We start from the raw sequence: 16143 nt of genomic DNA, 5'->3' as shown, positions 1-16143 counted from the left end.
AGTGGACTTATTATGGATATTTTAGTTTCAACTTGTTGCGACTTCTCACTTTACAAGATGTTGGATAGCAATTTCTGGGGATTAATTTTTTTTTTTTTGTAACAGTAATGTTATCTAATTGTACTAAGCTGTCAAGTAATGATAATAAAAAATAATAAATAAAAATAAAAAAATACCACATTCTGATAAAACACTATAAATAATTCAAATTCTATAACAACCTTTCATGCCATGGTTTTGTAAATTTTACACCGCAAAATAGTATGAAATCATGCTAATAATGCAAGCACTTTAGAAGATCAATAAACTCTAGTTACACATTTACAAATAACATCCCTACCCATGAATAGATAAAGATAACACACAAACACCTAAGTACTATATTCTGGTAAAGGTCAGAAAATAATGGCATTGCTACTGCTCTCTGGTTCCTTTTTGCATGCATAGGGCATGTTAAAAAAATCATATTTGTCACAAATAATTTGGGAAAAGCTTTAGAATTTGGCAGCAGTAACCAGTCACGTAGCCGTTACATGCTATAATAAGGATTCTAATAAATACACAATTATTTGATTTCATTTTTATATATAATTTGATATTTAACATTTTTGCAGCTCTCTGACTAAATATAACAATTTTATACAACAAAATGAAGTTTCTGAAAAGAATAATAATAATAATTTACACTAATAAATTAAAAGGACAGTTTACCCAAAAATGTTCTCGCCTTTAAATTTTTCCCAATGATCCATCTTACCTGATGGAGTGTATTTAATTGTCTACAAATAGCTCCTTCACCCCTATTTTGGCATTTGAAATAGCTGATTCAGCCTGTGGTATTCCCACTTATAGTAAAATAGTAAAATAGTAATATTTGTAAACTGGAGTCTCATCTATTGAATAGCCTAAGTAAACACAGCCAGAAGAAGAAATTACACTCTCCGTGGGGTACAGGATAGTTAAGTAATAAAATGACAATTTTCCATTGCTCTGTCTAAGCACTGAGCTCCAGTTTTCTAGACAAATATCAGATAAGGACAATGAGATATGCTATTACCTGAAACTCAGCCTATTGTAATAGGCTTTGGATTAAAAGCACAAAAAGCAGATACTTCATATATACAAATAAACCTGCAAATACAATTTCTCCTAAATTTGATACTATACAGCTGGTGTAACAAATCATTGAAAATACCTCAACATAAAAACAATTTTACAGTGTACTGTCCCTTTAAGGGCTGACCATTTATAATATGTATATCACATATATAACCTAGCCATTATTAGGAAACTTGTGTTATTTACCATTAAAATTCTACTTCTTTACTGTATCATAACTTGCATATATTTAAATGAGATCCATCACAGCATAAATAATATTACACAGCAATATGTTACCAGGTATATTAAAACTCTTCTGAATTACTCTACAAAAGAAACAGGCCCAAATACTTTAGATACATTTAATAACATACAGCGTATATTCTTTTCTTTTCTCTTTTTTCACAAACTCCTTGCATATTTTTTGGACATACTTAAATCAACCTATAAATCACTTGCCAGAAAAAGCTAAATTTACGCTTACCTGATAAATTTCTTTCTTTCCGGATATGGTGAGTCCACGATGTCATCAATTGCTAGTGGGAATATCACTCCTGGCCAGCAGGAGGAGGCAAAGAGCACCACAGCAAAGCTGTTCAGTGTCAGTCCCCTACCCACAATCCCCAGTCATTCGACTGAAGGAAAATGGAAAAAAGAAATAACACAAAGGTGTAGAGGTGCCTGAGGTTTAGTCAAAAATAACTGTCTTAAAGGGACACTGAACCCAATTTTTTTCTTTCATGATTAAGATAGAGCATGCAATTATAAGCAACTTTCTCATTTACTTCTATTATCAAATTTTCTTCGTTCTCTTGCTATCTTTGTTTAAAGAAAAAGGCATCTAAGCTTTTTTTTGAGTTCAGAACTCTGGATAGCACTTTTTTATTGGTGGATGAATGTATTCACCAATCAACAAGGACAACCCAGGTTGTTCACCAAAAATGGGCCGGCATCTAAACTTCCATTCTTGCATTTAAAATAAAGCTACCAAGAGAATTAAGAAAATTTGATAATAGGAGTAAATTAGAAAATTACTTAAAATGTCATGCTCTATCTGAATCACAAAAGAAAAAATTTGGCTTCAGTGTGCCTTTAAATTTAAGGGTAGGGTCGTGGAAAGAAAGAAATTTATCAGGTAAGCATAAAGTTTTCTTTCCTAAGATATGGTGAATCCACAACGTCATCAATTACTAGTGGCAACCAATACCCAAGCTAGAGGACATATGACTAGGGAGGGAGAACAAGACAGGCAGACCTAAACAGAAGGCACCACCACTTGAAGAACCTTTCTCCCAAAAGAAGCCTCCCAAAAGTATCAAATTTGGAAAAAGTATGCAGAGAGGACCAAGTTGCCGCCTTGCAAATCTGGTCCACAGAAGCTTAATTTTTGAAAGCCCAAGAAGACGAAACAGCCCTAGTGTAATGAGCTGTTTTTCTCTCAGGAGCCTGCTGTCCAGCAGTCTCATAAGCAAAATGAATCGTACTTCTCAACCAGAGAGAAAGAGAACTAGCAGTATTTTTATGACCTTTACTGAGAAACACACGAACAGGGCAGAGGACTGACGAAAATCCTTAGTCGTCTGTAGGTAGAATTTTAGAGCGCGCACAACATCCAGGTTGTTGTTCTAAGTGTTTTTCCAACATATTAATGGTTGTCACCATTTTAAATAACTAGGCTGTTTTAATTGAGAAATTTTGTTTTTTTCCTTTTAATTAATGACGTTGCAGCCCAAGCAGTCCTTTGAGTGCATATGTGGTATAGCTTTAACACGATGGGTGAGATTACATATACACTCATGTACCTTTCCTTTTGTACTTTTCCTCTTTTATTTTATTTTTTATTATGTGTTAGCCAATTTATTGCACTACCTTACCCTATATGTAACGTTTTTATAATCAGCGTTTTATAAGCAGTTTGAGAAACTCATGTTCATAATGCCATATAGTGACCATCAGCTTGCTTATCATTATTTTACATCATCATTGTTACTTCCTTTCATTTACTGTTTTCGATGTATCATAAACTACTGGCTGATGCAAGTTATACTACAATGTTGATTGACACTTTCTATTGCCAATCAAATCTTGATCTTGAGAACCAATAAACGTTGAGGGGCATATCCAGAATGGTCTATAAACAGACACCTCTTACCGCCTCGCAAACCCCCTCTGAGGAAGCGTATGAGAAACGCAGCATCAGGGGTTTCCTTATTTTAATTGCGCTCCTTGTGGCTTAATTTATAATAATATATAGCAAATTTATTTAGTTAAAATTGTAAAAGTACTCTGTTGATATTTATACCATATTCTCGCCAGACTTAGGGGTGGGAAGGCCTCACTATGAGAAGTGTGTTGTAACAAGTATATCCGCATCTGCTGCCTAATTAATGGCTGACATGCTTTAGTTTCAATGTGTCTCTAACTACGATGATTGTTAGTAAATAATGTTGGTTGCGCTATGCAACAGATAATAAAATACCAACCTAACTCTATTAGAATTTGTTAGATTCGCTTTATACCTGAGATTTATGTATATGCTACAATTCAGTATCGTTAGTCAGCTGTTCATTTAGCTGTGATCAGACTGCCGCTTGTGTCAAATAATACAGAATTGGTGGACTCTGCTGCAAACAGGCTACGTATATATTACAGCACTAGGGTAACATCAGGGTTAATAACAATACCGGTGATACCTCTATATGTGAGTTCAGTGAATACAGAGATCAGCATGATATTAAATATATTGTAATAATATATCTTTCAATGGTAAATGTTAAACCCGGTGTTGAAATAAACAGCGGAGATTCAGCTGTTACTTGTTTGGATGATACTAATACTTACCACCATATTGGCCTTATTACCACATAGCGTTCCAAAATTAGCAAATAGTTTAATATATATTGAGTAGAGTTATTGACCATAATATAAACAGTTATTCTACAAGCGTGTTACATTATACATAGATGCAATCAAATCTAATATTATAAATAATACCATATGGGATAATATATCTGTAATATTGGCTATATTACTCTTATGTAACAAGGCATTCGGTAGAATAAAGTGATTAAACCTTACTTGTTTAACTTTCTACTTAATACATATTCTACAGTCTAAGTATTAAACATTTCATGGTCTTTTCACTCTTTGCTACACATACCATTCCTAGGATTGCCAGCTGTGACTCCCACTTCCTTCAGCATACATATTGACATCTGTGACCTCAGTAGTTTTCACCCAATAAACTAAGATTTTAATTTGTGAAACCCTGTGTTGATTTGAGTTACTCTTTATTTATTTTTAGTACTTTATTATCAGTTGTGTAAAATTGAGCAAAGTATACTAAAATATATGATTTCAATAGCTCTAGGCTGTCTGGTTTATCAAGCCGAAGTAAGGCCAATTTACTTTATACCAGTTCAACCCTAGTTTATACCATATTTATGTTATAAAGAGGCGAGTTAGCTCAACACTGACTGATATTTTAGTATCCTTTAAATAACGCTATATACTAATAACAGTATTTTGTACACACAGGAGAAGTGTTTTTAACTTTTGCGAGTTGGCAGCAAGATATTTATATATATATCTGCTGTCTCTTAATCAATAATAAATAAAAGTTATTTTTTAACTATACCCTTTTTCTTTCACTATGTAATCTACATCCTTATAAGCGCATGGAAGCATACTTTCTTTGGACGTTCCCGCCTCTGTGTGGCTATGCCCTTATAACTATAAAGAGATTACAACTGCTGAAACCCATGCTGCCCGTAAATTCACTTCACACATCTGGTGTTTTACATCTACGGTGCCGGCAGATCATATACTGCCGTAAATCGGATAATCTGGAAAGGTTCAGAAATGTGCGGAAATAGACATGTTTGGAGTTGCAAATGACTTACGGCAGTATATGAACTGCCGGCGCCTAAGAAAAAAAAAGTTTAATCACCCATAAATCACTAACCCGCCTCTAAAACATACGTCAAAACCACTATATCCGCCATCCCCCCACTTCACAATTAATAATAAAATGTATTAACCTCTAAACCGCCATCCCCCCACAACGCAATCTCTCTATTTAAACTATTAACCCCTAATCCGCCAAACCCCACATCGCAAACTAGCTAATAAATGTATTAACCCCTAATCCGACATCCCCCCACAACGCAAAGTACCTATCAACACTATTACACCTAAACTGCCATGCCCCCACAACGCAAAGTACCTTATTACCCTATTAACCCCTAATCCGCCAACCTCCCACATTGTAAACTACCTTTTAAAACTATTAACTCCTAAACCGCCACCCCCCACAATGCAAAGTATTAATATAATCACTAAGCCCCCTAACCTAACACCCCTTAAATTAACCCCAATTAACTACAACTACATTAAAAAAAAAAACTACCTTTAAAAATTAATAAAAATTACCAAAAATAAAAAAATATATCTTTACATAAAAAACAACCTGTTTAAATAAAAAATATCCTAAGATTAAATGAAAATAAAAAATCTTATATTACAAAAAATAAAAAAAATCTAAGATTACAGAAAAAAATAAAAGAAATTATCCAAAATAAAAATATGTCAACCTTATCTAATCAATTTATTGAAAACTATCAACATACCGATTTCAAACCTAAGTCCAATTTTAATCCACCAAGAAGGATAAAAATCACATATTAATATTTTTCAATCAATGGTTCTGAAGGTCCCCAAAAACCTCAAATATAGAGACAATTTGAGTTCAGATGAACAACATGCGCTTAAAACTTTGATGAATAACAAGAATATAGTGATCTGCCAGGTGGACAAAGGGGGTGGAATAATCCTACAGAATGTTGTGGACTGTATTGCAGAAGCTGAACGTATTGTTAATGATAAAAGTTATTTTCGGACCCTACCTAATGACCCTATTATCATTTTTTTCCAAAAAATTACATTCTTTTTTACAGGAAGGTTTGAAAGGAGGTATTTTAACTAAAAAAAGAGACTATTTATATCAAAAAGTCCCCAACACAGACTTCTACTATCACTAGGCTGACCATACGTCCCGTTTTGAAAGGGACAGTACCGTTATTTTATGTTTCTTCCCCTGTCCCGTCGTTTCTTTAATAATATTCATTTTGTCCCGTTTTGAGGGTTAACAGACCGTGCGGCCAGCGCAAGTGTCATTTTTTAGCACACACACCACTTACTAAACATTTTTAAATTCTCCGCCGGCGGGGAGGGCAGTTTTTTTTTAACTGCAGGGTTGGGGTTGGGTGGCCGTGCCCACATAATCCACAGCACCGTGTCTATGCCGTCCACGCTCAAAATTAGGGGCGTGATCATTGAAAGCAAGTGACAGCAGATCAGTACTCAGTCGTGAGCTGTCAGACTGAGCTGAAGAGAGAGACTGGTCATGAGAGGGAAGTTAGAACTACTAGCTAGTACCTAGTAAGGACAGGAGTCAGACTAGATCAGTCATCATCTGATATGATGATCATTTGCCTCTGCCATCATCCGATTTAGTGGCTGACCATCCCCAGAGAGATAATTCTTGCCATCTTCTTGTGTCACAGTGTGAACATACAAACATAGTGATCAAGTAGATCAATTGTCTAAGTTCTGAAAGAGTTGTGCACGGCCAAGGTAAGACCAGTGTCTGTGCCTGTCAATCCATTTAATTGTCATTAATTATGCTTATTATTATGCTGTTGCAGTGCTGGTTGTACATAACGGTTATCATTTTTCTCAGTTCTTCCACCATGTAACAATGATTTTGGGCAACTCAGCAAAAAAAATATACAACTACTAGTACAGATCTTTAAACCAAACGCCTGTTCAGAGGCTACTCTTTTACCCTTTAAAATGAGTTAATATGGGAGAATTTACCTTGACAACATAGAGGATAATTTGAATTTTGGAAACCTTGAGTTAAGGGCATGTGATTAAAAAATATACACATGTCACATTCCCAATTTAAATCATGGGAACATTGTGAAAACACTGTGGATTGGTATTTAGATGTTATAGCTCTACGTCTACCTAAAAGAATTTGTATGAGTTCTTCTCTAACTGAAGGATAATTGTTGGCTCAATTGTTTATATTCATGTCATAAACTTTTTTTCCTATGAATAAAGAATATTAACCCCGTCCCGTTTTTGACATCTCAATGTCCCATTTTTGTCTCAAGGAAATATGGTCAGCCTAACTATCACTTACCTAAAATGCATAAGAAAGCCTATAATTCCCTGGACATCAGATAATAGCTGGTATCGGCAGTCTTACGGACCACCTTTCAGCTTAAATTGATTCTTTCCTGCAGAAACAGGTAGTAGCATTGCCTTCATTTATTAGAGACTCCTCTGATTTATTGACAAAATATTTTTTTTTAGAAATTTACTAGTGATGTGAGCTCCCTTTATTCTAATATTCCCAACGATAAAGGAATATTAGCCATCCAATCTTATTTAAAAACAGATATATACATGATTTGTAGACAACAAAACTATATTAGTGAACTCATTCATTTCATTTTCCATCACAATTATTTTAAATCTCAGGGGTGCTTTTATCTACAGAACAAGGGTACGGCCATGGGCACCAGAATATGCCCCCAGTTTTGCGAACCTTTATATGGGACATTTTGAGGACGCTTGTATTTACAATTCTCCCATGGGGGCAAGTCTGGTGTTCTATGGCCGCTACATTGATGATCTGATCTTTTTATTTAAAGGTACTTTTTTTGAAGCTTTCACATTTGCAGACTCTCTTAATATTAATAATTATGGTCTTGATTTCACGAGTAATATCCAATCCACAGTTATAGATTTTTTGCATCTGACACTCTCATTTTCATATTCTAGAAGAAAGCAAATAGAAAAGGGCGCCTCCTAGTGCAGATAAACCAAACAAACGTCACCACAGATTCAAACCCACAAGTGCCCAGGGTACTCACATTCATAAAAGCACTAACAAGTGCCAAACACACAGACTGGGCTGTTAGTATTGGCCCAGCTCACTATATGAGGCTGATTGATGTGTTCTGGAATAGCGCTTGGCTACAAAGACTCCAAAAGAATGTTAGCATTGATTTATTATTTTATGTATCGAATTAGGTTCTCATTGGCCTCACAGTTAGCCTTAATATAAGGTATGGCTACACCGTTCTATATTATTGAGATCCAAAATTGAGGTTTAATATATTTTTTTAATGACATGTAGCCTAATATAAATAGGAGCCCCATATAATCTCTTGACTATTTATATGTATATGTATGCTTGCTATTTGTTAGCGCTCTGTCAATTGTGAAAACTATGTATCGCATTTGCTATGGCCTTATTTGTACACCTGTTTCTGTTTTGTTTTACTTGTATCTGATTGGTGTTTGTCCATTTAAATAAGACTCCGTCTGCTGCACAGCATTATATGCCTCAAGAAACGGCGCAGGGGTCGCAGAGAAACGCGTTGCATTGTGATGCTACTTTATTGTAGTATTGTTTTTATATTTCATTATATTATATTTTTTATTCATATAAAATACTATTTTTATTATACCGTTTAGAAGCAGCATTCTTTTGGAGTCTTTGTAGCCAAGCACTATTCCAGATCACATCAAACAGCCTCATATAGTGAGCTGGGCCACTACTAACAGCCCAGTCTGTGTGTTTGGCACTTGTTAGTGCTTTTATGAATGTGAGTACCCTGGGCACTTGCGGGTTTGAATCTGGGGTGATGTTTGTTTGGTTTATCTGCACTAGGAGGTGCCCTTTTCCATTTGCTTTCTTCTAGATCTATCATACCTTTGTTGGTTTTCGAAAGGAGCAGCCCGCAGCATAGTGCAGTGTGCTGGGACACTGTGTATTCTCAGATTGTTCTCCTAGGCATATCTCTGCCTTTGGGATATGTGAGTATCCATCGTTCTATCTATTTATAGTCCAACTTGATTGTATTGGCTACACTAGGGGGTGCCCTTCTTGTCTCTTTTTATGTTCCAGTTTCCTCCGATTAATGATTTTGGAAAGAGCTGACCCTTTGGAAATTCAATTCTTTGATATATGGACTTTCCACTACAGAATGAGTAGGACTCATTTGGGACATTTGATACACTACTAAGTACAAGTTATTGATTTATGTGTTTTTGATTGTTTATTTATTCACATTATTCACTTACGGGTTTATTTAATTTATTTGTTTATTTATATGTGTGAAAAACTTTATTTGTCAATCTGATTTAGTAAAAGTATCTAGTTGTTTTAACATTCAGAATAGTTAGGGCGATTAATATTAGTTACTTTTTTTATTATTTTCACACTTATTCACTATTTTCTTGTTTATATATTATATATTCTGGTTATTTAAATATACTCTCTACTATAGAAAGAGTTAATAAGAGAAGTATCTATCAACCCAGAATTGGGAGTTCAGAACCAGGTACCACCAGTCCGCTTTCTATTAAACAATTGTTTTCTCAATTGGAAGACTATATTAAAATTGAACATAGACACTGGTGGGACCTAGATTCTCTTAAAAAATATTGTGATAAAAAGCAAATACCAAGGGGATTGAGAATTCTTAAGAATTGCTCGTTCAAAGAAGATGAGGAATTATTGATCAAGTGGTTTACAGCCCTTGATAAATGTTCATTTGATTTGATTGAAATATTAATTGCACATAGGGAGAAATTGGTTAATGACATTGGCCAAAAGATTGAGAATACACAAAAAATGTTAGAAAACTTCAAAGATCATTCTGAATATAATAGACTTAATGCTAGGACTATTAAGGTGACGGATGAATTCCAAGATGAACTCATCCTAAGGAAAAACAAAAAGAAAGTTAGAGATGAGGAGGATTATGCTAGGGGGATAGTCTATTCTTCTAACAAAATAGATAAAGCTGAGAGTAACGAACAAACCTTGGACAAATGTTCAATATAAAATTAGAAACAGACAGCACAAAAATAATCATTAAAAAAATAATACCAGTTCTCATCCACAAAAAAGGTATGATGAGATTGGTGGGCAACAGAAACAATATAGTACATCTGGGAGCAGGGTACATCATGATATACAATTAGAAAATAGATTTACACCTCTTTTAGAGCAACCAAATGATTACTCTAACAGGCCCATTAATCATCAAAATAGGATAAACTATAATTCAGGAAGGACATACCAACATACACACCAGCAGTATTTCCCATATAGAAACTTTAGGAACGAGAGACCAAATAACACTCCCCACTTCCCAAATAATAATCCACCAGAAAATAGGGAAGTCATAAGACAAGGAACATCTAATTCTCCTAACCCCCATTTTTTAGTGGACACGATACCATTAGCCCCATTGTGGAGAAAAGATGGACAGTCTGCCACAAACCAACAAATAGGCAAAAACAAAAAGAGCATACACAAACGGGGAAGGAGGGGAAGGGGACATACCACCAAGGAAAAGAAGTTAGAACAATTAGGCAAAGGGATATTCAACCTCTCTAATAGATCTTTAGATGATAATGAGATAAGAATATTAGGTAAAGGATTAAGTTTTTGTCCCTCTAAATCACACCAAATATTTAAACTGTTTGTTGATCTCAATAAATTTACAAGTAATACACATCTAATATATATAGATCCAACTGATCTACAGATGAACTTTTTGAAGGTATTATTCATACTGATCTAGTCGCACTTCTAATTTTAATCCTAAAAAAAGAGGATGTAGCCTATTTAGAGTTATTTCAAAGTCTAGTCATGGAAGATTTTGAAAAACTACCTAAATATCATTGGAAACATAATAACACTTGGCCCAACGAACTTAGAGCTTTGGATAGGCTAGCATCAGATGATAGTATCATAATACACCAGGCCGATAAGGGAGGTGGGATTGTAATCCACAATTATGAAGACTATGTTATTGTAGCCCAACTTATTTTGTTGGATCAGGAATACTATAAAGTGGAGTTGATCCATCTTAGTAGCAATGAAGGTATTATTAATAATAAAGAGAAAAATTATCTGGCCCCTGGGAACCCTAATACTCTTTATTACTATAATTTGCCGAAGATAAATAAGAGCTTATCTACACCTCCTGGTAGACCCATTATCGCTGGCATAAATAGTATGGCTGATAAATTATCAGCATACTATCGGCTAGATTATGAGTTTTGCGTTATGAAGGATTCAGTACTAGCTTGCACGTTATTGTCACCGCTCCCTTTCCTACAGCGCTGGTATTACAGGTTTTTACAAACCCTGCATTAAAAGGCAAGAAGTGAGTGTAGAGCAAAACTGTGCTCCATACCGCACTCCAATACCAGCACTGCTTAAGTCAGCGGTGAGCTGGTTGTACATGCTCATGCACGATTTCCCCATAGACATCAATGGGGAGAGCCGGCTGAGAAAAAGTCTAACACCTGCAATAAAGCAGCGTAAAGCTCAGTTAATCCAAATGATCCAATCAGCCAATAGAATGCGAGCTCAATCCTATTGGCTGTGGCTGATTGGAAGGATGAAGATAGAAGATGCCGTCTGGGTGAAGACTTCTGCCTGTCTGGAGGACCACTTCTGCCGGCTTGGATGAAGACTTACCCCAGCTTTGTTGAGGAGTGAGGACTTCTTGCCGCTTGGATAAAGACTTCTCCCGGTAAGTGGATCCTCTGGGGTTAGTGTTAGGATTTTTTAAGGGTGTATTGGGTGGGTTTTACTTTTAGGTTAGGGCTTTGGGCCACAATAGAGCTAAATGCCCTTTTAAGGGCAATGTCCATCCAAATGCCCTTTTCAGGGCAATGGGGATCTTAGGTTTTTTTAGTTAGGGTTTTATTTGGGGGGTTGGTTGTGTGGGTGGTGGGTTTTACTGTTGGGGTGGTTGGTTGTATTTTTTTTTTACAGGTAAAAGAGCTGATTTCTTTGGAGCAATGCCCAGCAAAAGTCCCTTTTAAAGGCTATTGGCAGTTTAGTTTAGGCTAGGTTTTTTTTTATTTTGGGTGGGCTTTTTTATTTTGATAGGGCTATTAGATTAGGTGTAATTAGTTTAAAGATCTTGTAATTTGGTTTTTATTTTCTGTAATTTAGTGTTTTGTTTTGTTTTTTCAATTTAGCTAATTGTATTTAATTTAGGGAATTGTATTTAATTTAGGGAATTTATTTAATTGTAGGGTTAGGTTAGGTGTTAAGACAGATTAGGTTTTATTTTACAGGTTAATTTGTATTTATTTTAGCTAGGTAGCTAGTAAATAGTTAATAACTATTTAGTAACTATTCTACCTAGTTAAAATAAATACAAACTTGCCTGTGAAATAAAAATAGACCCTAAGCTAGATACAATGTAACTATTAGTTATATTGTAGCTAGCTTATTTTACAGGTAAGTATTAAGTTTTAAATAGGAATTAGTTAGTTATTAATTGTAGGTTTTCTTTATTTTAATTATATTTGTTAGGGGGGTTAGGGTTAGTGTTAGGTTTAGGGGTTAATAAATTTAGTATAGTGGCGGCGACGTTAGGGGCGGCAGATTAGCGGTTAATAAATGAAGATCGGTGGCGGCGATGTTAGGGGCAGCAGATTAGGGGTTAATAATATGTAACTAGTGTTTGTGAGGCAGGAGTGCAGCGGTTTAGGGGTTAATATGTTTATTATAGTGGCGGCGATGTCCGGAGTGGTAGATTAGGGGTTAATATTTTTATTATAGTGTTTGCGATGCGGGAGGGCCTCGGTTTAGGGGTTAATAGTTAGTTTATGGGTGTTAGTGTACTTTTTAGCACTTTAGTTATGAGTTTTATGCTACAGCGTTGTAGTGTAAAACTCATAACTACTGACTTTAGAATGAGTTACAAATCTTGACGGCTGTACTGCTCACTTTTTGGCCTCCCAGGACAAGCTTGTATTACTGGCACTATGGAAGTTCCATTGAAAATAGACTATATGCAAATTGTGTAAGTTGATTTGCGGTAAGGCCAAAAAACTGTGCGGTGCCCCTAAATCTGCAAGACTCGTAATAGCAGCGATAGTAAAAAAGCAGCGTTATGAGCCTTAATGCAAGACTTGTAATCTAGCCGATTGACTTTTATTTACAAGGATATGTAATTCAGTTATATTCATATGTTAAAGACACAACATATCTTATATCTAAATTGTCAGGGATAAAAAATGTGACAACTACACTTGGTTATCATGTGATGTCAGCGCTCTCTATTCTAATATCACACATAGTTTGGACTTAAAAGCAGTGGAGCAATATTTAAATGAAGATCCTTTAATGTCCACCAAACAGAAAGACTATCTTATATCATTGGTTGATTTCATATTAACCCACAATTATTTTAAATTTTTAGATGATTTCTATCTACAGATCAGAGGAACGGCCATGGGTATCAGATTTGCACCAAGTTTTGCTAACCTTTTTATGGGCGTTTTTGAAGATAGGTATATATATTATACTAGATGGGGGTGCAGCCTGGTATTCTATGGCCGTTGTATTGATGATCTGCTTTTTATTTGGAATGGTTCAGCGGAATCTATTGATATATTTATAAAAAAGAGATCAATGATAATGATATGGGACTAAATTTTACATGGAATATACAGTAAGATCATATTGACTTTCTTGATGTCTCTTTATTATGGGACCCTAATGGCATAGTCCAATAATGCACTTTCTTTAAGTCTGTTGATAGTAACAACTTTCTAGATTTCTATAGTAATCATTATTCCAGTTGGAAATTGAATATCCCTTATAGTCAGTTTTGGCGTATTTGCCGCAACTGTACAGAATAGGGCACCTTTGACACCCAGAGTAATATTCTTAAAGAGAGGTTCACAGAAAAAAACAACCCAGAATCTATTATAGAAGCAGCTTTCACGAGAGCTAGGGAACTCAATAGGGATGATCCTTTTGTGAATAGAACTAAGAAACTGGATGCTTCTCCTATGAAGACATCATTTATCACCAGGTACAACTCTAATCATAAAAAAATCAAAAAGATAGTATCTAAACACTGGAATATTTTATTGAGGGATCCTATTTTCAAACAGATTTTAGAACAATATCCAACCTGTATGTTTAAGAGAGCTGTCACATTAAAAGAAAAATTAGCCCCCAGTAAGGTGGTGATGTGCAAACGCACAGGTAAGAAGGCCATACAGATTTCATCTATAAGAAATAAAAAGAATAAATTAAAAAGAGTCTCTTATCAATGTAAACACAGTAGATGCCATATGTGTGAATATATCACAGATGGGACTATGAACATTAAATTTCATAGCACTGGAGAAATGTTTGATCTCCCACAAAGAATTACTTGTGATTCCTCATATCTGTATTACTTTTATTTGTGGCCTACAATATATAGGTCGCATCTGTAGGAAAGCGTGTCGTAGATGATCTGAGCACCTTACCTTAGGAACATCAAAAGCGGCACCAACAAATATAGTACATTGAGACACCATGCACACAGACATGGTACTGGTCATTGTCAGATGACAATTGCACCTCTGGAGGTGATATTACCAAACAAGTTCAATAATAGAATGTCCTGATTACGCCAACGCAAAACATATTGGATATACAAATTTGGGTCTCTTTATCCAGATGGTTTAAATGAAGTTATAGACACTGCAGCTTTTTGAATCACTTATTCATATAGGTCACTAGTTAATATCTTAGTTAATAAAATACTTGTATGCCCTTAGAGGTTTGTAAGTATAAGTCACATTTTAGATTGGTGTTAGTTTTATTTATGAGTAACAACATAATTTCTTTATATAAAGTAAAATGTATTGTTTAGCACTTTTTTCAATTAATTTTAATCCTATATCGATATATGTACAATGTGATAATTTTATGCACATTTTATGTTAAATATGTTCTCATTGGTCACTTTAGACAAACCTTTATAATGAATTGGGTTATTATCGTTTATTTTTCAATTTGTATTTAATATATTGAAGTTTGATATTTGATCACTGAATTATTTAATATTCACATCTATTATATAGTTAGTTCATTGAGTGAAGGTTAGCTCAACGAGTGAAGGATAACACTTACTGCACAAGTTTCTTTTCAAAGCCCATAAACGTCAACATAGGGGGCGGTCTATTTGAGTATGTCATAGAGGAGGGCATTCTGTAGTGAAGAGTAGCACTATATTGTATTAACTAAATTGAAAAGCCCACAATACGTCAGTTAAGAGGGTATATAATTGTAGTGAGTCACAAAGGAGGGCGTGGCTTAAAATCCATAGTAACTCACGCTCAATGCTTTAATTGATCTGTGTTGGTCAGCAAAAGGATTATACACTTGTTTTATAATCGTACTGACCTGTTATATACAAACGTAAATAACAATCGCTTGTTGACTGGCCCCTATTTTTGTTAGCATTGATTTATTATTTTAGGTATCAAATTATAGGGAAAGTAAAGAACGCAACGAAAGTAGCCTTATTTAACCCCCTATAGCGCTACCATTACAAGTTTAAAAAAACCCGGCTTGTGCGGGCGATATGGAGATTTTGAGCCAGCAAAAAAAAGTCTAACACCTGCGATAGTGGAAACAAAAGCTCCGTAATGCAGCCCCATTGATGTCTATGGGGAAAAAGGAAACTAATGTTTAAACACCCTAACATAAACCCTGAGTCTAAACACCCCTAATCTGCTGCCCCTGACATCGCCGACGCCTGCCTACAGTTATTAACCCCTAATCTGCCGCTCCCGATCTCGCCACCACCTAAATAAAATGATTAAACCCTAATGTGCCGCTCCCGGTATCGCTGCCACTATACTAAAGTAATTAACCCCTATTCCGCCGCATCCCAACATCGCCGCAACTATATTAAAGTTATTAACCCCTATTCCGCCGCTCCTCAACATCGCCGCAACTAAATAAAGTTATTAACCCCTAAATCTCTGGCCTCCCACATCACTACCACTAAATAAACCTATTAAACCCTAAACCACCAGCCCCCCACATCGCAACAACCTAAATTAAAACTATATTAACCCCTAAACCTTACCCTAACCCTAACACCCCCTAACTTTAACATCATGAAATTAGATCTAAAT

Source organism: Bombina bombina, chromosome 2 (assembly GCF_027579735.1).
Source record: "Bombina bombina isolate aBomBom1 chromosome 2, aBomBom1.pri, whole genome shotgun sequence".
NCBI lineage: Eukaryota > Metazoa > Chordata > Amphibia > Anura > Bombinatoridae > Bombina > Bombina bombina.
Note: the sequence above shows the minus strand (reverse complement) of the source record.